This window comes from Microcebus murinus, chromosome 30 (assembly GCF_040939455.1).
Source record: "Microcebus murinus isolate Inina chromosome 30, M.murinus_Inina_mat1.0, whole genome shotgun sequence".
In the NCBI taxonomy this organism is placed as follows: domain Eukaryota; kingdom Metazoa; phylum Chordata; class Mammalia; order Primates; family Cheirogaleidae; genus Microcebus; species Microcebus murinus.
Window position 1 is genome coordinate 3,816,779 of NC_134133.1, and position 21,665 is coordinate 3,838,443.

The 21,665-nt window shown below is 40.7% G+C and overlaps 1 long non-coding RNA gene across 3 annotated transcripts in view; it reads right to left on the minus strand.

The window, feature by feature from the left end:
* Window positions 1-21,665, minus strand: part of LOC105879128 (uncharacterized) — a 258,755-nt gene that overhangs the window by 97,602 nt on the left and 139,488 nt on the right. For 2 of the 3 annotated variants that reach the window (XR_012915798.1, XR_012915800.1), the window contains exon 3: window positions 355-2,544. This is a non-coding gene — a long non-coding RNA (uncharacterized LOC105879128). Of the gene's footprint in view, window positions 1-354; window positions 2,545-21,665 lie in introns of those variants that run through there. The other variant, XR_012915799.1, reaches the window with a different exon arrangement.

The following is a 21,665-nucleotide window of genomic DNA, read 5'->3' on the forward strand; positions in this document are numbered from 1 at the left end:
GCACCAAAACATAGTTTAGAAACTTTTATTCTTTCTTTTTTTTTTTTTTTTCTTGAGACAGAGTCTCGCTCTGTTGCCCAGGTTAGAGTGAGTGCTGTGGCATCAGCCTAGCTCACAGCAACCTCCAACTCCTGGGCTCAAGCTATCCTCCTGCCTCAGCCTCCCGAGTAGCTGGGACTACAGGCATGCACCACCATGCCCGGCTAATTTTTTCCATTTTTAGTAGAGACGGGGGTCTTACTCTTGCTGAGGCTGGTCTCGAACTCCTGACCTCGAGCAATCCTCCTGCCTGGGCCTCCCAGAGTACTAGGATTACAGGCGTGAGCCACCGCGCCCAGCCTTTTACTTCTTATTTTATTTCTCCTTCTCGTGTCTCCAGGACATGCTTTGCAGAGATGGCTACTCACAGATAATCCACAGAACGTAGCTATTCAGCGTATAAAAAACTCGCTGTGGTGAGTCTAAGATGGCCCCAGTGATATTTTGCCTCTTGGTATTCCCGACCTTGTGTAATCCCTTCCTTCTCCTTGCGTGTGGGGCAAGATTTACTGACTCACTTCTCACCCACAGCTTGGTGGAACTGATGCGATGTCACTTACAAAGGTTAGGTCATAAAAAGACTGCGGCATCATTCTGGCATTCTCTCCCTGCTCCTCCCCGTCCCCCTCTCTGTCTCTTAAATCACACACTCGTGGGGAAGCGACTGTCACGGGTTCTGAACAGCTCTCTGAAAATCCCCACATGGTAACAGAAGGCTTTAACCAATAGCCACATGAACGAGCTTTGAAAGAGAACCTTCTGCCTCAGTCATGCCTTGCGTGACCAGCCCCCCCGGCCGATATCTGGATTCCGGCCTCATGAGAGACCCTGAGCCAGAATAACCCAAACTAAGTTGCCTTCAGATCCCTGATCCCACCCCACCCCCAAATGTGAGATGGTATATGCATGTAGTTTTAAGCCCCTAAGGTTTGGGATAACTGGTTATGAGCAATAGATATCTAACACATTCAAATTAATTTCCGTGTTTTGGTTTCTCCCTTCCTCCAAGATCATTCATCATCATTTGTCGGCTAGTCTACCTGTTTTGTAGTAGTTAGATGTCTATTTCTTTTAGACAGACATTGGCAGTGAGACTAAATGCTTTACCAAGCCAAAAATAAACACCAGCACATTAAATCAGCATTTAGTTTCCAGTGTTATTGCTACAAGAACAGTGATAAATTTGGAACAAAATGTGACTGATTCAAATAGAAGTAACCATACTTGGTTGTCCTTTTTTCTTTTGTTATTTTTTAAAATTTTTGACTATATAAAAAGACTTCACGAATTCTACTCCTGGCAATTCCAAATTTATAATTATTTGGTAGAGTCTGGGGAGTTCGTTACCTTTACGTTTTTAAAGGATTAGCTAAGAAAAGTACAGCATAGAAAGATTGTAAGGAAAATGTTCACCAGTTGATAAGAACAATTTTTTCCCCAAAACCGTAGTAGCTCTTGATCTATAAGTATATGGGAAACTCTATTCAAATAGCTCTCATCTGTTCATCAAACTAAGCCCAATGAGTCCTACACGTGGTTCTATTTTTGCCCAGTTCATATCATTTTATACTTTCCACACTGGAGTTTGATTGATTGATTCATCCATCAAATATCAAATAGATAATGACTTTCTTTTTTTTCTTTTAACTCACATTTTAATTAAGATATTTTATTAATTCAAAAATCGTCTCTCCCTTCAGTAAGTCTCAATTAGTGAGTTCTTTCTTTGGGACCATTTTTAATATTAAATATTTTTCTTATCTTGGGCCTGGTGGTATTGGACTGGTTTGATCGATTTGTGTGTAGAACCTATTTCCTTTTTAAAATGGCCAGCCAGTAGTGGACCTCTTCCTGTTCACTAAAGGAGTTGACCATTTGCAGTCCGTGGACAAACAGCTGATGGTCTCTCTTTTTTTTTTTTTTTTTTAGGGGGGTAAAATTGCAAATAAGGGTGACAAAGCTGTTCTCTAAAAAGAGTCACTCTCCTAGCACGTTTTGTGCTTCTTTACACCAAAGAAGGAGAAAACAGGCCCATTCATAAGGGGATGAATACAGGGTCAAAGAGTAGCTCAAGAGAGCCAGATGCTAATCTTCTTTCTCAAGTGGGGCATGCTTATTTCATATTTGCTTATGAACCTCACAGCATATAGTCCCAAAACATCATTCTGTACTCTTGGAGGAAGCCAACCTGTACTCTTAGAGGAATCATATTACCCAATCGCTTTGATTCGCTGAAAATTTCAGATAGAAGAGCAGAGAACCAAGCCTTAGAACACACCTGTGAGACCCTTTGAATAGCGCTTTGTGAATGGCTTGCCCTTTCTCTCTCTCCCTCCCCGGTGATGCTATCACAGCTTAACTGGCACTAACACAGCTGTTCACAGCTGCGCACAAGATGTCAGCAAGACCACAATGTCAACCATTTGTCCTCGTGCGGTGCGGCTTAATTTATTTCTTCTGAGTGTAGAGTCTGACACTGTTCTAGCAAGAATCCAATCAGCAAATCTAAAAAAAAAACACAGTCAGAGGTCAGACGGAAGGGAAGAGAGGAGATTCTGCATCATCCCCCTCTTCTCTTGGCTGTCTACCCTGGGTCCTGGAAGCCTATCGAGCCGGGAACTCATCTCGATGGTGAGTTTGTTTTTAATACACCCTGAGCAGGAAGTGAACTGAGGTGGAACAAATGTTCTCATTATCCGAGGGAGAACCATAGCCACACTTCAATTCTCAGCTGAATCAACGGATGACAGAACATTCTTTGCAAGCCAATTCGATGCAACATGACAAAAAAGTAAAAAAAAAAAGAAAGAAAGCAAAAAAAAAAATTTATTGGGCACCTATTGCACACCAAGCAAATGTGCAGGGCCAAAAAAAAAAAAAAAAAAAAAGCAATAAAAAGGTTTCATTTTCATCAGAATGTAAGTTTGATGTCTTGCTCCTAGATGCCTTTAACATGCCTGGCACAGTTGAGACGTTCAATAAATGTTGAATAAATGAATAAATAATGCACTCAGTAAATCAATCTCATAAGCCAACCCGGGGTAGATCGGTAGCAGCAGCCCAGAGGACTGTCCCAAGAAAGGTCCCGAGGCTATATTTAAACTCAGTGGGAATGTGACCTCATTGATTAGCAGTGTCTGTCAAAGGCAGGAGAGAAGAGAAATCAAGTGTGTCATATATGCGCCCTTCTTGGACTAAACATAAGTGATACAGCTACTCTGATTGCCCCTCTCTCTCTCTGCCTTTAAAAAAAAAAAAAACAACAAGTAAAAATCCCTTCTTTCCTCCCAATTTCTGGAACAAGCGAGGTGGCTGCCAGGGTCTAATCAGAAATGAAAATCTTGTGCACAAACGGTCCCCTCTCTTCTGAATCTATCCTCTTTCTCCCTCCACTGAAGAGAGAGGAGCTAGTAGATTCTGGTTTGAGTGAAGCAAACAGACTGCTCAAGGAAATTCCATTTCACCACCAACGTGGCTCTCCTTGGTTGGTGCAAAATGAAAGATGGAGCAAAGTTCAAAAAAACCAGAGGTATAGAGTTTACATCTTCTTGATTTAATTTGTATACACAAGATCCAACTAATCCTTAGTGGGTGGTGAGAATATCGCTGAATAATAAATATGCTTGACTCATACGGTTTTTCTGCCTCTTGTGTAAAAACACACATGCACTTTTTCTTGACTTCACACTGGAAGTTTTGTTTTGTGTTGTTTTGTTTAATTGTCCGCTGCAGCTTGTTAAATACAAAAACATTAAAAGAAAAAACTGCAAATCTCCCCCTCAGTGAACTAGGTTGCCCTGTTACAATGCCTTCGATCAAAGCTAGAGGACCAAGTTTTGGCATTATTCCCTGGGAGAAAATGATGCAAAACTTATATTTTAGATGTTATCATGAAGTTTGTAAAAGGACCCATCCAAACTGACTTAGGAGCCCTACTGGACAGCCTGTAGTGCCAGTAATTTGGCAAAAAAGTTTTACTGACAGCCAAACTCTGGTTCTAGAAGCTATGCCAATTTGCCTGGTCTTGGGGCAATTAGATGCAAAGATCTGGCAACAAAACACAGTCAACTTTTTTCTTTATACCATTCATTTGGTTTGCATTTGTGGTAACAAGTATGTGTCATTTTATAAATGGGGAAAAAGAATTCATATGGATAAAAGTGAAATACATATGGAGATTTTTTTTTTTTTTTTTAAAGGCAGGGCTTCTGAAACGGTATCTTTCTTTGAGGTTAGAAAATAAATGAACCAAAACTATTCAAAAGTGGATGTCTTTGAGTGGAATTGCAAGTCATTTTATTCTTCTTTAAAACTAAGCAAGCAAAACTGGGAGAAAAGATATATGAGAAGACTGGAAGTAAAAGAACAAAGATGATAACCAAGTTGTATAACGAGTTCTTCCTATAAAATTAACGTAAGTGACATACTGTTTGATTTGACAACATTGTCCTTTTTCCTAGTTCTTTTTGCTGGATGTATTTGTTAAGTAAATGGATGTAAAGATGGGGAAAAATCAGCTTCATATATATTTAAATTCAGAAGCTTATATTTTACACGGGATTTTTGACTGAAACAAAAGGCAGGGAATCGTATCATGGAACCGAGATAATTCTGGGGAAAATAAACAGGAGTAAATCAAATTTGGTCTTCTGAATACGTACTTTTGAAAATTGGACAGCCAAATGAATATACAACAAATATACAATTGATTCTCTGGCACACTAAGCAAAATGTTACATAATACATTAGACACGGTAGTAGACGTCAGAAATGCATTAAAATTTATTCTAAAGTTGCCAATGTTTTCACTTAACATTTCTAAAAATATCACATGTAAGCATCGTTGCTCTTAGCCTAAACCAATGGAAGTATAGAATCTCTTAGCTCTTTTTTTTTTATTTTGGCGTATTATGGGGGTACAAGTGTTAGGGTTACATATATTGCCCATGCCCCCCTCCCCCCTCGAGTCAGAGCCTCAAGCGTGTCCAACCCCCAAACGTTGCACATCTCACTCGTTGTGTTTGTATACACCTGTCCCCTCCTCCCCCTCCCACCTGCCCGACACCTGATAAATGCTATTCCTATATATCCACTTAAGTGTTGATCTGTTAATACCAATTTGCTGGTGAGTCCATGTGGTGCTTGTTTTTCCATTCTCGGGAAACTTCACTTAGTAGAATGGGTTCCAGCTCTATCCAGGAAAATACAAGAGGTGCTAGATCATCTTTGTTTCTTAAAGCTCAAACGAGAGACAAAGAAGAAAGGAACCCACAGAAAAACGTCAGACTGTAAAAAGGCTAAATTTTGCACAAAGCATCAATCTCAAGACCTAATTAGTGCCCCTTTGAAAAATAATTTTTTTTTTTCAATTAGAGATTTGGTTCAGTGCCAGAGGCATGCGAATGAATTTGCAAAATGTGCTCCCACCCACCTCTTTTGCTTGAGGGCTCCAGCAACAAGGAAATGTACCAAGGAAATAAAAATCCCTGACAGGTGAGTGAATCCCTGACAGGCCAACGAAGATGGAAAGGAAGTAATCTGTGTTCCAAAACCTATGGAGGGGGTTTTAAAGACCTCAGCAGACAATGTGTACAAGGAGAAAAAAAAAAAACACAAAAAACCTATCTGATGTGTACTTAGCTCCAAGCTATTCAGAATGGGCCTAGTCAGACCTTCTAGGTCAGGTGTCCTCAAACTACAGCCCACGGGCCACATGTCACCCGCCTAGCACATTTATCCAGCCCGCTGGGTGTTTTTGCCGCCGCTGCCTGTCCTGCTTAGCAGCCGACTCGTCCCGGGCCCACAGTGCGCACTCTCCAACGGTCTGGGGGACAGTGAGCTGGCCCTCCTGTTTACAAAGTTTGAGGACCCCTGTATCTAGGTATTGGTTTGGCTCCAGGATTATCATGGGGAAGATTAAATACCATTGTTGATGGGATGGAACAGTACATCAGACTCTTGCTTTGGGTCCTCTCGAGTTTCCCCTACTATTAGAGAAGGTAGATAGGTTCTCCCCTTTAGGGATTTGGGTTGTAGAGCAGAAAACAGAATTTGCCTCCTGAGAACTCCTGCTACCCAGCTTTTGTTTTCAAAAGTCTGTGGTGTATGTACACCATGGAGTACTATTCAGCTCTAAGAAACAACGGTGATCTAGCACATCTTATATTTTCCTGGCTAGAGCTGGAACCCATACTACTAAGTGAAGTATCCCAAGAATGGAAAAACAAGCACCACATGCACTCACCAGCAGATTGGTATTAACTGAGCAGCACCCAAGTGGTCACACAGGTACTACAGTAATAGGGTATTGGGCAGGTGGGAGGGGGAGGGGGCGGGTATAGACATACATAATGAGTGAGATGTGCACCATCTGGGGGATGGTCATGCTGGAGACTCAGACTTGTGGGTGGAGAGGGGATTTTTTGAAACTTTAAAATTTATACCCCCATAATATGCCAAAAAAAAAAAAAAAAAAAGTCTGTTTCTTGATTTGGCCACTGTGATTTTTGGTCTCCATTACTCAGAACCCAACCTAATTCTTACTGAGATTGAAATTCCTACCAATCTGAATGAACGGTAGTTCAAAGTAAATTTAACTTGATTTTAGAGAAATGGTGTTGTATTATTTATGCACACCAGAGGTTGGGAGATAATACCTATTCTTGTTGTACTAAATTCGGCAGAAGGTATAATTTATCCTGGAGATGATCTTCATCCTTCTAAAATTTTAGTATGCATAAGAAACCCCTAAGAGCTTGTCAAAATACAGATTGCTGGGCCCAAGCCCAGAATTTCTAAGGCAGCAGGTCAGGGGTGGTGATGAGAATTGCATTTCTAACAGGTCCCTGCTAGTCCACGAACACACTTTGGAGAATGAATTTTCTAGGCCCATTCTCACCTATCTAAGATAAAGGACAAGTTTTCTCTTATTCTGTTTTAATTTTCCATCTGTCCTGGACCGATGCTTTTTGTAAAATATAATAAATTACTAGAAAAATGAAATGATGCAAACGTCATACGAAGACAAGCCCCATTTTAAAAATTATTGTTTGGATTCGGGAGACACGAAATGACTCTGCGTGTGGCTGCAGAAGCTTCCAGAAGCTGACTCTCAATGTTCATTTATGCGTCATCAGGGGCTGGTTTCAGGAAGTAGACAAATGAGACCCGAAGCCATGGCCCACTGTAACACTCCCAAGCCCGATTCAAGAGCATTGGTTTAGAGGCCCTTCTGATTCTTCCTGTCGTAGAAATTTCTGCAGTAGAAACCAAAGACCCCAAGCCTAGGTCAAAGTCCCCTCAGCCAGGAACCTAGTGATGTGTGAGGAAAAGATTTACTTTTCCTCCCCTTCTCTGAAAGACCCTATGGTAACTCAAAGTGATTTTGAATTTATTTAACTTTATTTTTTGACTTTATTTAACCTAGCATTTCCCAAAAGCGGTTGATCAGAGAAACCCTTTTTCATCCTCAATATCTTACTGAATATCTTAAATAACAGTGGATATCCATGGAACACATTTCTGGAACCAATCCCATAAGAATTCCCAAATTCTTGAGTTCATAACTGGTGCTCCTGCTCATATAGAATAGGAAGAAAAAAACAAAAACAAAAAAACACCTCAAAATAATAACAAAAACAATGATAATAATAATAGCTAAATCTTATGATAAGTGCTATCATGAAATATCAAAATAATAACAAAAACAATGATATAATGAGTGAGATGTGCACCATCTGGGGGATGGTCATGATGGAGACTCAGACTTTTGGGGGGAGGGGGGGGAAATGGGCATTTATTGAAACCTTAAAATCTGTACCCCCATAATATGCCGAAATAAAAAGAAAAAAAAAAAGATTAAAGAAGAAAACACTTGGTAAAGTGGAAAAAAAAAAAAACAATGATAATAATAGCTAAATCTTATGATAAGTGCTATCATGAACTATCAAAATAATAAGAAAACAATAATAATAATAACAGCTAAATCTTAATGCCAAGTGCTCTCATGAACTATGTGCTAGACTAGACACCAGACACTATTCTAAATGCTTTGCATATACTAACTCATCCACTCCTTATAACCACCCTGTTGTAATAATTATAGGCATTATTATCCCCATTTTACAACTAAGAAACTAAAGAGAGGCCCTGCAAAGAGAAATTACAGGTCTCTCAAACTGGTCCTTTCACTGAGACTGGGGTTTTCTTGCATACCCTAAGGAGGGAGTCAAGAATGAAATAGAAGCCAGTCCATATTGATATTTCCTTGCCTCTCCTGCTTCATTTGCATACCAAAAGCACTCTGCAAGTCACTGTAGTCTGTGCTGTTTTAATGTTTCTGACTTTCTTTTTTCACTCCCCCACTGTTTAGCCTGGCTGCTAGTCATTACCCTCCTTGATCGAGCTGCAGACAAAAGCAGCCTTCAAATTAGGCCTATGAAGATTTGTTTCTAATGAGGAGATAATTCCTCTAACCAACACAAGCCAGATTCGCCCGGGTATGATTACAAAATCAGGCCATCTCGCTTAGAAAAGCAAAGCAAAGCGGATTTTTGCCTGGTCTTCCGGGTGATCTCGGCCAGCCTTGATTAACTTGATGCCACTTAAAAGCACAAAGCAAAGATGATATTTGGGATTTCTTCTGGGTAATGAAGTAATTACATGGCTCGGCTCTGCTCGGACAGCGGGAGAGTTTCTATTTCAGGGGTTTGAACTTCTTAGAAGGCGAAAGCTCAGATTCATGATGTTAGAAGGCACAGGGGGAAAGACAGACGCATTCTTTCGACCGGCGTGAGCTGTCCTGCCTTCATGGCATCCACTCGCCAAATCTCCTTTTTTTTTTTAGGAATAAATACCCCATGTGACTGCATTAAAATGATCTGATCATTAGCCCCCAAGCTTTTGGTGTCTCTCTGCATGCTCTTTATTTCCATTTCAGTCATAATCAATCATATGAAAATAATCTTCTGCATGCACACTTTCTAGAATGTTCTTCCCCCCCCCAAAAAAAAAATCATTTTTAGATATATTGACTTCCTCTGTCTATTCAGCTTTAAAGCCTAGGCTTAAGACATCTTTATCTGCACCTTAATAAATATTTAATCAGCTCTTTCTATTTAAAATCCACCTAAACTATCCATTTTTACGATAGTGTGTAACAACAAGGAGAATTTCATTTGAGCCGACGTAGACCCATTATTCCCCAGTATTGCTCCAAAACGCCTCTTTCATCCTTCATCGTAAGGCGACAGTGAAGAGACTTGAGAAGCCTCCTTAAGGATTTAAAGTTGTTAAGCAACTTCAACTTGTTTTAAAGTTGTTCATGCAAAACCGAATTGAGCATGCATGTCAAGGAACAGCTCTTAACCACCATGGGCAGGGGGTGTAAAAGAACCCTTTAGCAAGAACAACGGTTGGGACACACGCGTGACTCCACACGTGTCTGCAGAAATGGACGCAGCAGCCAGATGCTGTATTTGTTCTGTACCAACGTGGCAGAAACCATCATGTAGCATCTGGGGGGCTGAATGCACGAATCGCCCCCCAAATGCCCCAAACTGAAGGTCAAGTCTAGCTTGCCCCTGGACGCCAGGACTCCCTGCTGACACACGCAGCCACATGGTCACCCTCACACACGGGACTCAGCATGGTCACTTCCAGAAAGCAAGTGTGTTCGATAAGTGTGTTCCACTTTCAGTCCTGTAAATGCCACATTTTTTTTTCACCCCTGATACAGCCCTTTTCACACGCTGTTCTGGATTTCCAGAACTTTCTTTGCCCAAACATTCACAGGGCTCACTTTTTCTCTTTTCCTTTTTTTTTTTTTTTTTTTTTTTTGCCCAAATACATCAAAGCTGCTTTCCCTGAGCACACTTTCTAAAGCAAACCTACCCAAACCCTGAAATTCTTCGCTTCCTCTCCTTGTTTATCTTCAAACATAACACTTATTTGATTTATTCTTGTGTTCTTTTTAAGACCGTATTCCTTATTACGGCGTAAAATCTTTGAGGGCACAGAAAAATATAAAAAATCCATCTTGTCCACTGCTGTGTCTCCTATCCATAGAAAATGGGATAAAATAGACATTTTATGGTTTATTTGCTTAAAAGAATGTATTTCCTTGCTCATATCTCATTGGCCATTTTGATTTTCATTTCTTAGTAAAAATTGGCCTGGCCGGAGGCAAAAAGTTGACTTTTATTTGGATCCCAATCCCATCTTTTAATAAATCTCTTCACCTTCCTTCCCCCGTATATTTTGAGTGTGATTTCACTCACTGCCCCTCAATGAGTGTCGTAGGTAAAGTGGTTGGAGAACTCTATGCTTCGAGACTTCACTTAATATTTCTCCCAGATGAACTTACTGCCTCACAAAGGGACTCTTTGTCTTTTGAATTTAACCGGCTCTTTGTCTAGGCTGGTGTCCAGCACCGCAGGAGTAAAATGCCATTGCTCTCTATTTAATCAATGTTTTATTCTTGGCTTCCATTTCAATGGAGGTGGGAGGGGGAGGGGGAGATGAAACAGCAATTCAAATGTCATTGCAGATATATTTTTTTTTGGTCGCCTTTTAATTCCTGGTCTATGTCACGTGAATCCCAATGATTTAAAATTTATTTGCAATCTGTACAAAATCCCTTTGGAGAAATGTGCTATTCATTTGCTGAAAGACACAACAGCTGTGCTACCCTGACCCCAAAACCAAGATTGTCCCTCCCACAACTAAAGAGGTCATTTTATTACATTCAGCTCTCTCTCTCTTTTTTTTTTTTTTGACCAAGTCCAAATTGTGAGACTCTATTGTTTGTAGACAAGTGGTTCCCAAAGTACGTTTTATGGAACACTAATGTAGAGCAATGTTTTTGGTAAAAATGGTCTCAATGGGCCTAAGAGTTTGAGAAACCTAGTATTAGCATCTTAATGGCTTGGAGAAGACCTATTGAGAGAATCAACTCATTTAATTTGGTTTAATTTTCAAGAGTTCCTCAATTGATTTAACTGTAGAAACGTTTCCCAAATGGTGGTTCCCCGGGTCACCCGGGAACTTGTTAGGAATGCAAAGAATTGGGCACCACCCTGGATTTACAGAATCCAAAACCCTGGAGGGGAGGGGAGAGGAGGGTCAGCAATCTGTGTTTTCACAAGCCCTCCAAGTGACTCTGGCGTGTGCCCAAGTTTGACAGCCACTACTTTCTGCCACTAGCAAGCGTCTGTCCTAGGGGAAGTCATGTCACCTCTCTAAAGAGCAACTGCCTCACCTGCAAAATTAGTAAGAATGGGATTAAGTTCACCCTAAGCTGCCTCCTGGTTTCACTCCAAACTGTCCGTGAGAAATAACGCCTTTCGGTTGGCCTTGGACGGAGTATTGAATCAAGTCCAGGTCAGCCTTAAGTTCAGGGAAGTGTTTTTGCTATTTCTGAAAAAAAAAAAAAATAGGGAAAGAAAGGGAGGAAAGCATGGCAAATTGCCACCGTTAAAACGAATATCTCTAAATGGAAATTTTAGCATTTTCCACTGCTAAAAACACATCTGCATCCAAACAGAATTTGAAAAAATAGTAAAATGGAGTAAAATTTCTGCAGAAAACGAATGAATCAAAACTAACATCTGTTGAACTCTTCTTTTTTTTAAAAAAAAAAAAAAGTCAGGCCAACACCATATTATAAAACCATGGTCAGTACTCATTCACTCCCCTTGTTATCGCCCTTCCAAAAACAAGTAAAACAACAGATATTTTTTTAAAAACAACATAGAAACAATTTGCATTGACTTCATTGTAACAGAATGTAAACCAAAACACATCTTTGAAGTCCCTTGAGCAGATGGCTTGTCCCGGCTCTCCCATGGTAAACGCTAAGCAAAAAAGTGACTGCACCACAGGAAGTTGACGGGACCACAAATATCCAACGCCACGGAGATGGCCCAGAACCGTCAATGACTAACATCAAACACGTTAAACCGATGCATCTATCTGAAGAAAGTCCATTTCTGGGTCCTCTGAGGCAAGCCCTTTTCATTTGAACTTGTCAGTAGGATCTTAAGTCTCAGCGATAGGACTGGCTCTCTTGAGCCCCATTTTTTTTTAGTGGGAGAGAGAGATTTGGGCTGTTTTCTTGATGTCTACCACCTGGTTCCTACGGTGACTTACATCAGGCACTTGTAAGGCGTCCTGAGATCTGGGGTCATGCTGGGCCAACTTTTGTTGACCTCAATACATAGCTAGGAATACATTTGACATTGCTAATCCAGTACAAATGCACACACAAGCACACAAACCCACACAGTAATCTACATAAGAGCTTCATGAACCAAGATCCTTCTAGTTGCAATGTGCTCTAATGTTCCTTATGTTCTTTTCTTCTTCTTTTTTTTTTTTTAAAAAAAAATGCTGGCCATGACCCATTACATTGATTTCCTGTAACATGGATCAGCCCGAGGCTAAATCTCACCCCTTTGCAAGTAACCCATTCTCTACCCAGTCTCCAGAATGGTGTTTGTTCAATGTGCAAAATGAATCATGTCTTTCTTCTAACTTAAAACTCTTCAGTGGTTCTTCATTGTCCTTAGAATGAATGCCTTAAGGCTCTTTGGTACAAAGTCACCTCTCAACTTCTCCAGCTTTAACTCTTTTTTTTTTTTTTTCTTTTTTTTTTTTTAAATTTCCATCCAGGCTGTAATAGCTTTAACTCTTAATAGAAACTCCATCTCTGCTTTCCCCTTACATATAAAACACACACACACACATAAACACACACACACACAGAGTTACCCCAAAGTACCAACGCCAGTTCCTGCCGCCCAGACCACTGTGCCTCCTCTGCTCTCTCATTGCTTTGTTTTTCTAAGACTATCATCCCTCAGTCTGAGAATCCTGCCCCTCCAAACTGGGTCCCATGCCTTGGGTCTCTTTACAACAATAATACACGCTACATAAACACATACAAAAAAGTGCCCCGACTGTGAAGAACTCACTTACACCTTGAATGGTCTGATTTATCTCGGGGCATCGTAGAATTTTTAAGCCAAAAGGGGCCATCAAGACGAAGAGAAGTGGTTGCCAACTTATGTTTCTCGTACGTCGAGGATCAATGAAGGCCACTGTGCGTGTCTGAGTACTGTGGTTCGATATTCTAGAAAGTCCACGGGGAAAGTGTTCACTTATATGTGACAAGACTAAACAAGCAAATACAAACATCATGCTTTTTATATAACTTTGAATGGAGAAAAAAAGGAAGAGCATTGATTTTTACTTCAATTATTGCTATTTGCTTTTTTTAAAAAAAAAAAACTATCAGATCATGGAGAAGCTAATTTTTTAAAATTCTTGGTGATTTAAAAAAAAAAAAATTTGAGAGCCACTGATTTAGCCCAATGCCTTAAATTTTACAAATCTGGGAAGCGAGCTACATAGAGCCCAGCCAATTTATAAAGCCACGACTAGGATCCGTTATCACAGCTTCGAACTCAGAACTTCCCTCCAAAGGCACAGATAGTTTATCCCATCCACTCATTCCAAGAAACTAATGCATGTTCCAGAATCTCTGTCTACGGACAAGTGTAACAGTCCACCAAACCTCTTTCAAGATCTGTCATGTTCAGGACTGAGCTGGACTCCTCATTATCAGAAAGAAGAGCTCTACAGAATCCTTGACTTTAGGAGCTTAGATTTAGTGGTGACCACATTCATTCTCTTGTTTAACCCATAAAACAACCCTATGGGGTAAATGCCAAATTATCCCCATATTGTAGAGGTCTTAGGGCAAAAGTCCAGAGGAAAAGTTATAATATCTTTTTTGGCTTTTGTGTGTGTTTGCACATTTCCGTGACAAAAAAAATGGTACCCTGCAAAGCAGTGATTCTGAGCCTGATGTCTTTGTGACTGCCATATGTCACGCAGGTACTTTGAGAATTCAGAGAAAGGAAAGATCAACTCTGGCTGGGAGATCCGCGTAAGGCTTCTTAGGTAATCGGGGACTTGAAGCATGCAATGGATTTCAACAAAAAGACCATCTAAGGCAGAGGGAAACAAGGGGCAGAAGAAGAAGTGTAAAAAGGAAATTTCAGCCCTAGTACTCAGAGGATGCAGTAAAAGGTAAGGTCAGATTACAGGGGGCCTTGCATACCATTCTAGGAAGCCAGTGATTCCCAAAGGGGGTCCCACCAAGCAGTTTCTGCAGGATGTTAACGTGAGCTGAGCAAAGCCTTAGACAGCCGGAGACATTTGGAAAATACTGGATGAAAGAGGTTCAGCAGAATCTTTGCTGCAAGATTGCTCAGAGCCTTGAGTAGGCTAATATGCATTGCGAACATCCTAGAATGGGATAACATTCCCAGCCTTTCCCAGATTTATTTCATCACGAAATATCCATTTTATTTTGAATTTTTTTTCTTTCTTAAAAGGCAAGCTGGTAGACTAGTGTTCCACAGACTATACTTTGAGAAACAGTGCTTACTGGCAACGGGGAATGTAAATATTTTTGTGGTTAGATATATCAGCGGAGTTGGGCCTTAGGGAAACTGACCCGGCCATAGTGGGAAAGGCATCCCAAGAGAGAGGTGAAAATGGAGACAAGAAAACCAGACACAAAGTCTTTATAAAAGTCTTTTGTGGAGGAGTTAATGATTACCTGAAAGTGAGTCCTCAAAATGGGAGGAAAAATTCACAAATCAACGTATAGTGTAAAAACAAACACATGTAGGAAACAACTGAGGAATACCAGACACTGATTGAGTTTCAGATGGTATTAAGGATTTGTGGTTAATTTTGTATGTTATCATCGTGGTTATTGTTTATTTTAAAAAAATCTTTACATATTAGATATACACTGAAGTTTTTATGGGTGAAATGAGGCACTTTAAAAGAATATAGTTTTTTTAAATTGGTTAGATGAAACAATAATGGCAAGATGTTGATAAGGTTGATGAGTTATATTATGTTCTTGGCTTTTGTGCATTTTTTCATATTTCCATAATAAAAAGATTAAAAATAAAATCATGTGAGAGGCATTGGGAAGGAATATTCTTCACTATTTTGGATTGGATTCCTTGGGGGAAATTGGTGGGGATTTGCATGGGGGAGGAAAAGCGTTCTTTTTGGGGGTTCTTTTGAGGTTAAACCCAATGGGGGAGGCTGCAGGAAGCAGAATTGGGCAGGAGATGCCTAAATGGGATGCGGCCACAACAAGGACCTCAGTTGTTCACAACGGGAGCTCTGTAGCTCGCATGGTCCCCCAGGTCCCCTGATGTTAGGGGACCAGGTCTTTGCACACCTTTCCTTGCCCTCCAACCCACATACACATGCTGACCAGTCACAGGATCGTGAGCTGTCCCTAGAGAGCCGCATGGCCTAGGATTTGGCCGAGGACAATTTCCAGAGAGGGTCTCCAGCATCCAAGACTCTGAATGTCCAGCAATTGGGGTAACCAGAGCCCCGGTCCTTAAGGGGGATTCTGAGCAGCATACAATGGCATGTGTCACTCTCGCCCTCTCTTCGTCATTAAACATTTACAGCGATGACATTTTTCTCCCGTGTCGTATGCAGCCGATGACTGGGTTTGGGTGTTGTGTTTTTGGCTATTATAAAAGAGTGGCCCATTTGCACAAAGAGGGCATGTGTTGACAAGAAATAGATCTATTGCTCTCAATTCATCTTGCAAGTGGTTTTCATTGAAAATAGCAGGAAACTAATGTCCTTTTAAAACGTTATTAAAATCATCTGGATATACTCAATCAAATAAAAGCACAGTACGCAGCTGCTGGACTTCCTGTAGCTTTAGCTATGGAGCAAAAAGAGGCTTAGGTGATATCCTACAATTCAAATCGAGTAGTAAGATATGTTATTGGCCTAAGGAAATATGTCCTTTATGAAGCGGATTCACAAATGGCATTCCTGCTCTGTCTTCTAGTGGTGTGATTTGCTGTGTCTTTTGGCATTTTGTTGCACTTGGCCTCTTAGTCCTCTGTGTGTTCAAATACATAAATGCCATTTGGTTGGGGCTGCTGCTTCGTCTTGTTCAGTCCAAGACATTTCACCTCTCCACGCAAAAAAAAGGTCAATTATGAAGTGACTCTTTACAAAGAGCTCTATCATCCTGAGCTTCGGAATCATCTCAATTTTCGCTTCCAAATAAAAAGAGGTCAAACCATTGCTCTTTGCTGATGATATGATCTCGTATCTAGAAAACTCTAAAGATTCTGCCATGAGACTATAGGAATTAATAAATTCAGCAAAGTCTCAGGTTACAAAAATCAATGTACAGAAATCAGTAGCATTCCTAATATGCTAACAATAGTCAAACTGAGAACCAAATCAAAGACTCAATATCCTTAACAATAGCAACAAAGGAAGTAAAATACCTAGGAATACATTTAACTAAGGAGGTAAAAGATGTCTACAGGGAGAACTATGAAACACTGAGGAAGGAAATAGCAGAGGACATAAACAGGTGGAAAACCGTACCATGCTCATGGGTCCATAGAATCAACATTGTTAAAATGTCTATACAACCCAAAGTGATCTACAGATTCAATGCAATCTCTATTAAAATACCAACATCATTGTTTTCCAGATCTAGAAAAAATAGTTCTATGCTTTGTATGGAACCAGAGAAGACCTCGTATAGCAAAAGGAATCTTAAGCTAAAGGAACAAACTGGGAGGCATCAATTTACCAGACTTCAAACTATACTGCAAGGCTATAGTAACCAAAACAGCATGGTACTGGTATAAGAATAGAGACATAGACCAATGGAGCAGAACTGAGAACCCAGATATAAGACCATCCTCATGTTGCCATCTAATCTTTGACAAAGCAGACAAAAACATACACTGGGGAAAAGAATCCTTATTCAATAAATGATGCTGGGAAAATTGGATAGCCACATGTAAAAGACTGAAACAGGATCCACACCTTTCACCTCTCACAAAAATCAACTCACAGAGCATAACAGACTTAAACCTAAGGCATGAAACTATAAGGATTCTAGAAGAAAATGTTGGAAAAACTCTTACAGACATTGGCCTAGGGAAAGAATTTATGAAGACCCCAAAGGCAATCACAGCAAAAACAAAAATGAATAAATGGGACCTGATCCAACTGAAAAGCTTCTGCACAGCCAAGGAAACTATCATGAGATCAAACAGACAACCTACGGAATGGGAGAAAATATTCACATGTTACACATCCAATGAAGGGCTGATAACTAGAATCTATATAGAACTCAGGAAAATCAGCAAAGAAAAAATCAAACAACCCTAACAAAAAGTGGGCAAAGGACATGAACAGAAACTTTTCAAAAGAAGACAGAATAATGGTCAACAAACATATGAAAAAATGCTCAACATCTCTAATCATCAGGGAAATGCAAATCAAAACCACAATGAGATATCACCTAAACTCCAGTGAGAATGGCCTTTATGAAAAAGTCCCCAAACAATCAATGTTGGAGTGGATGAGGAGAGATAGGAACATTCATATACTGCTGGTGGGACTGCAACCTAGTTTAACCTCTGTGGAAAGTAATATGGAGATACCTCAAAGAGCTACAAGTAGAACTACCATTTGATCCAGGAATCCCATTACTGGGCATCTACCCAGAGGAAAGAAAGACATTCTATAAAAGAGACACCTACACCCGAATGTTTATAGCAGCACAATTCACAATTACAAAGATGTGGAAACAACCCAAGTGCCCATCAATCCATGAGTGGATTAATAAAATGTGGTCTATGTATACCATGGAGTACTACTCAACCACAAAAAGCAACGGTGATCTAGCACCTCTTGTATTTTCCTGGATGGAGCTGGAGCCCATTCTACTAAGTGAAGTATCCCAAGAATGGAAAAACAAGCACCCCATGCACTCACCGGCAAAATGATATAAACTGATCAATGCTTATGTGCACATATAGCAGTAACATTCATCGGATGTTGGGCAGGTGGGAGGGGGAGGAGGGGATGGATATATTCACACCTAGTGGGTGTGATGTGCACCATCTGGGGTATGGACACACTTGAAGCTCTGACTCAGACAGGGCAAGGGAAATATATGTAACCTAAATATTTGTAGCCCCGTAATACGCTGAAATAAAAAAATAAATAAATAAAAATTAATTTTTAATTAAAAAATTAACATCTTTAATTTAATAAAATTAAAAAAACAAGTTTAAAAAAGCAAGTTACACCTTCTTTATAATTGGATGCTACTTAACCTAGCCACTTGAATGATGAATTACAAATACAAGCTAAGGGAGGGAAGGGCCAGCCATAGTTAATGAGATCACTCAGGTGGCCAGGTCTGTTTCTGACATGTTGGGATCTAGTCTACAAACTTCTGGTTTTAAAAAAGAAAAGAAAAAAAAAAATGTCAATTTGCACCCTGTCGTGGAGTTACTTTAGAAAAATACCACCACTGTCCGTTAAAGATATAATCGCATGTAAATTCACACGCACACCCTCAACATCCAACATGCAACCTCAATTGCTGTTGATTCCGGAGCTTTGAAATGCAAAGGAAAACACCAAACACAGTGGGGTAAGAGTTCTTTTGCAATGGAGGAAAGAGGAAGTCTTGAATAGCATTCCTCTGGCCAACACACACACAAGCTTACCATTACTTTATGAACTATGACCAGGTGTATTAAAGACGAATATTTCGCCTCTGCAAAACGAATGTGCCCAAGCTCTTGCAAGCCATTGTTTCTTTGTGAAATGAGGTATGCAAAATGTCTTTTAAAAATGCACCCTTTTGGTGAATAGATAGCTTCTCTTCTTTTGGCTTGAGATATTGTTAGAAAAGGTCCCTAAATGACTGACTGTTAGACAAATGAGCAAACCGGTATTAAAGAGCTACCCAGGTTCACAGGAGCATGGAGCTGCATGGAGCCAGCCAGTGAGACCAATTTTCATCTTTGTGTGAAACAAATAAAACGTCTCTTCTATTTTCTTTTTTTTTTTTTTTTTTTTTTTGATCTTTTGAAGATGTGAAGGCTCATTGCTTTTTCGCTTGGTTAATAGATTGAGTTTTAAACAAAGGAGCCTCATTTTGAAGGCCAAAGTGAGAAGAGCTAAGCTAAGGAGAATGGAGCTAGCCTCGAAGCTCTGTGAATCATCAGATAAATGTTATGTCTGGAATAGAGACTGAGATAACCAAGCCTCGTGAGGCCTTGTATCCATTTAATTTTGATGAATGACCAGTTCGGTCAATAGTATTTACATTACTACACAAGTTGGGCCTGTTCCATTTGTGTTTGGACAACCCACATAGTCGGCTGTAGAATAGCTTCTCGAGTAATCCCTACGGCTGGCTTTCCCCCCACTGTTAACTCACGCAATTAGAAGGATAATTAGGAATGAGGGCGCTTTGCTTTTGAACTAAAAAACGAAAACATGAGCGAATCACTCTCTCATCTAGAATTACAGCAGTTCTTGAACCGCAGACCTCAAAACTATGTTCTCAATGCTCTACACACGTGGTGGTATTAGCTTTTCAATTTTGCTTTTGCTTTAAAAAAAAAAAAGAAAAAAATGATACAGGTTAAGAAACCCTTATCCAAAATGCCTGGCGCCAGAGAAGTGTTTCGGATTTCAGATATTTTCAGATTTGGGGATATTTGCATTATTCTTATGGATGGAGCCTCCCCACATCTGAAAATCTGAACTGCAAAATGCTGCTGCAATGAGCATTTCCTTTGAGCGCTGCGCACCAGCACTCAAAAAGCTTCAGATTTTGGAGCATTTCGGATATTTGATTTGCAGATTAGGGATATTTATTCCATATTGTTAAATAAAGTTTGATAAGATTTAAAAAGAAAAAAACTTCTAAGCATAGCCCTACCCTGATTTAACAGTTTTGATCCACGTGTATTTTCTTCTACTCTTTATCCATATGTAGTCATTCATTCTTTCACTCACTTCTTAATTCTAAAAGTGTTTATTAAGCACCTAATATCTATCAGCCAGTAGCTGAGGCCAGGGATGAGCAAACATTTCCCATAACGGGCCAGAGGGTACAAGGTTTAGGCATTGAGGCTACACAGTCTCTGATACAATCAGTCAGCTCTGCTGTTCTATCACAAAAGCAGCCATGGACACTATGGAAACAAATGAGTCTGGCCGTCGTGTACCAATAAAACTTTATTTACAAAAACAGGTAGAGGGCCAGATTTGGCCGGCTGGCCACAGTTTGCCAAACCCTGCCACAAGGCCATGCGGCTCTAGGGACAAGCAAAACAGTGAGAGTGCTACTGAACACACGTTGCAATTGGGAGAGGCGCACACTGGATAGCGAATAAATAAAGATAATTCCAGAGAGTAACAAGTACAATGAGGGAAACGTATTTCTCTCATTAGAATCATAGCATTACTGCCGTTCACTGCTATGCTTTGCTTAATATTTTTGTGCATGTTTTCTGTGCAGCTGTTTGTCTTCATATCTACTGATGTTCCTGATCCCCTAATCTCCTGCTTAGTTGCTATCCCATGTTTTACTTAATCCTTCCCCTATGCTGTACGTTTAGTTAAACCTAATTTATGAGCGCACCAATAAATCAATGTGTTTCTTCTTATAACCAACTTTCTCTCAATTCTTTTTCTCTGCTCTGGACAGAGAAGCCCAGAAGGTCTAGATCAGGGAAAAGGCACAAGGAGAGGACAGTAAATTGGAAACGTATCTGCCCTGTGCTGAGAAAGTTCTCGTGAATTCCCAGTTCCCTACCGTTCCAGGGTGGTCCGGAAAATCAGGATCCAGACGGCCAGAGGGCCCAAAGGAAGGGGCAGGCAGAGGAGACCTCACTCACACTTCCTGCTCAGGGCCTGCACGTTTGCTGCCAGGAAATAGCCCCTCACTCTTTAGTCTGAAAAGAACGAAATCTCTCGCAGAAAGATGCTCATCTCCGAACCCACCGGGCGCTGATTGAGCGCAGATGGGACGGGTTGCAAGGCCCAGCGCATGGCTGTATGGGACGGAAGGACATGCCGATGAGCGTTAGGAAGTCCCTCCTCTCCAGGGGGAGGCGGGGCCTGTAGAGATTAGGCAGAGTCGGGGTAAACTGAGTCATGGACAGAAAACATGGACAGTGAATCTCCCCTTCCCTCTGCTCAATGCTCAGGATGGAGGGAGGGCTTGACACCCCACTCCTCAGGAAGGGGGAAGCATGGGACCAACGCTTCTCTTCCAGCCCCCCGTTGGCTCTTCCCTTGGGGGCAGAAACAACCTCTCTGATGGGTAGGACTGGAGACTACGTGTGATGCAGTGCTGGCTGGATTTTTTTCCCCCCAGATATTGATAACAGCAGATGTATGTTGGAGTTCCAATATGGCAGACACAAACATTTCCATTTATTCAGCCCTCACCGCCGTCCTATCGGATAGTATTACTACCATTCCCATTTTACAGATGGGGAGACTGAGTCCTAGACACACGACTGACAGACAGACGTGCGTCGCTGCCTGGCTGATGAATGGCACGGCCAGGATGAGTCACTGCAGGGTAGCTTCAGGATTCATGCTTTCGACTGCCCGGCTCTGTGGTTCCCCTGAGGAATGAGAGTATTCTGCTCAGCTCTTTTGTGATGTAAGCTAACACGGGTCAGGGCCAGGGTTCAGATTTACTCATACTTTCTCTGCCT